The sequence below is a fragment of the Nanorana parkeri genome, unplaced genomic scaffold, assembly GCF_000935625.1.
Source record: "Nanorana parkeri isolate BGI_ZX_2015 unplaced genomic scaffold, ASM93562v1 scaffold101, whole genome shotgun sequence".
Lineage (NCBI taxonomy): Eukaryota > Metazoa > Chordata > Amphibia > Anura > Dicroglossidae > Nanorana > Nanorana parkeri.
In genome coordinates this window covers 1,461,330-1,464,451 of record NW_017306369.1, presented here as the reverse complement: position 1 = coordinate 1,464,451, position 3,122 = coordinate 1,461,330, and positions in this window count along the sequence as shown.

Genomic DNA, 3,122 nt, shown 5'->3' with positions numbered 1-3,122 from the left:
TATATATATATTTTTTTTTTTTAATGAAAAAAGTAATAATAATAAAAAACGACGCACATCGGCCTGACCGCACGTGACGAACTGATGCCGCATAATGAAGCATCTGACAGATGCTAGCAAAATAAAAATAATTGGGCAGAGTTAGTGGTGACATCACCGCTGGCTCCGACCAACTGTTTCCTATTGGCCGGCACCTGCCAGAGTCTTCTAGCAGGTCCTGGCCAATGAATAACAACTGGGCGAATCCGGCTGTGACGTCGCGGCCGGCTCCGCCCAGTTGCTCTTGTTTAATGACAGATTAACGTCCCCAGGTCATTTGGGGATGCTGATGTATCATTACAACTTGGCAGAGCGAGCCGTGATATCATATATCGCATATGCGTTTGGCTTGGCTGAGTCGCTCGGCTGCCTTCAGCTGCTGTACGGGCTATAGTGAACAGCTCATACGGCAGCCCTTCAGTTTGAAGGGCTCAGCGGCAGAAGAGAGGCGAAGGATCAGCCGGAGCTACCGTACGGCTGTATCCTTTGGCTCATTCGTGAATAACCCTCTTAGTTTACTAATTTGTATTGAGATTGTAGTCCATCACGGGAGCGAGCTTGCAGCAGTAACTACTTTACAACACACACAGTGACCATGGAGAACAAAAGTAGTCACCCTCCAGAAGGAAGGACAGTGTCAGTATGAATTTAGAGATGATTTCATGATCTACGGCTGAGTGATACACAAATAAGATAACTGTTTGCTAATAGTTACTTGAATGCATTTTTAAGATTTTACTCCTGCGTTTATTGTCACTTTAGGTTTGGATCAAAGCGGCTCTCAAGGAAAGAATAGCCTCACAGTCTCAGGGTTAGTGAAGGTGTAGGAGCATAGATGTGCATAGATTCAATTGCATTTTTTTATTTAATTATCCATCAAACTAGCCAACATGTCTCATAGGGTCCTAAAGTTCCCCCTTCTTAAGTGTTAATGTATCAGACAACCTGACATGTGTTGCCAGATGACCTAACTTTGGCTAACATTAGGTCCATCAAGGGAGCGAGCTTGGAGTGGTGACTACTTTACAACATCCACAGGGACCGACAGGGACCGTGAGGATCAAAAGTAGCCACCCTCCAGAAGGAAGGACAGCGTCAGCATTAATTTAAAGATGATCTGAGGAGCTACAGCTGAGTAAAACACAAATAAGCTACAATTTTGTTTAAGTGCATTTTTAAGATTTAACTCCTGAGTGTAGTGTCACTTTAAAAAGGAATCAGTCCTAGCCATTATCAGTCCTAACCTTATCCTGCAAGTGCAACATTGCCACACACAGTGCATATATTTGGGAGAATAATAAAAAATGATTTGTGAGCGGTAGTATGAATACATTTTTGTTATGAACTAATTTTCGCTGCAGCAAAGTGACAGACAAAAGAAAAAAAAATGACTTTTTTACGGTCCACAGAAGAAAAAAAAAGTGTGAGGTTACCCCCAATTGATACCAGATCCTTTAGGTCTGTTAGAATGTTAGGAGGGACACCCCAAGATAAAATAAAAAAAAGTGCGTGGGGTTCCCCCCAAAAGTTATACCAGGCCCTTTAGGAATTTGAGGGGGAACCCCCCCCAAAAAAGGGGTAAAAAAGTGGGGTCCCCCTAAAATTCCTACAGAGCACCCCCCCTTGCTGCACCATACCAGGCCACGTGCCCTCGGCATTGGGCCTCTTCCCCACAACTTTGGCCTGGTGGTTGTGGGGGTCTGATGGCAGGGGGGCTTATTTGCATCTTAGTACCCCTTTGTCTAATGTCACTTTGCTGCAACGAAAATTCGTTCATAACAAAACTTCCTACATACTACTGCTAACGAAAATCCCGAATTTGTCTGAATCTGTATCCCAAAAGGAATTGACTTCCGGACCCGAATCCTAAAAAAACAAAATAACGAAATATCAGAATAAAAACGAAACTAAACAAATGTTTTGCCAGTGTATTGTCCACGTGGAGTGAAGATTGAATATTTTAACCAGGTGGCTCTCTTCAGTGTATGCACATTCTGTTAGTCAAATTGCACCTATTGAAAATGTAATACTATGCAATGAACAGCTCCAAGCTGTAAACAAAGAGCTGGGTACAAGGCTAGTTCATAGCCTTGTAAAAAAATCAACAAATACTCAAAGCCAAACATAAGCCAAATTGTTTTCTTATGTGTTCCATTAAGCAAAAAAGATTTTAAACCGTTTATTGGTGTCTGATTCTTTAGAAACTAACATATTTTTTCTGCAGGTTGCTATCGATGGAAGAATTCACTGTGTTTCCAAAAGAGGGTATAATATAATGCCCTACTGCAGTCACAGATAAGCCCACGTTTGGTAGGTTCACCCTCTCTGTTTATCCTCTCTGCTTTTTTAAGAGAACTATTGGCCAACCTTTTTTTATGTGATCACTCAGTTCTTGATCTATAGAGCCGACGTGTGACAGCTTCAGGCCCCATTCATATGTAGCGACTTACCTTTGCAGCGGCCGGGATAGCGCGACTTTCGGGGCAACGTTCCAGCGACGGTAGCGCGACCTTCTCAGTCGGGCTCCATAGAAAAAAGCAAAATCGCGCAAAATCCGCCGAAAAAAGGGACCTGTAAAAGCGACGAGCGACCGCGACGAGCGACGCGCGGCATGGAGCTAAGACAGCTCCATTGACTATCATTAGCCGGCAACTTCTCGCGATATCGCGCGGCAACAATGCGCGATATCCCGTCGGAAATCGCCCGATAAGTCGCTACATGTGAACGGGGCCTCACAGTGGTACAGTAGAAAGGCATCATGGCACACTCACAAACCAGCATGTAAAACAACTTGTCTCACCACTAAGGACAATGACAGAGGTTTGGATACACGTCTTCTGCAAAGGATGTGTAAGCCGCACTGCCGCGCCAAGGCACCTCTTATAGTGCGGTCCTAACTCTAAACTATGAGAGTCTCCATCTTGGAGCACATGGGGGCAGAAGATATCAAATTGGGTGCAGGCCTGTCAGGAGGACGCCCCACCTCCTTAAAGGTACAGAGACACACAAGGGATCCCGCACATCCCATTGGCAGCTGAGAAACCCCATGCGTCGCTGCACCAAATCGGTAAAGCAAAACAAAC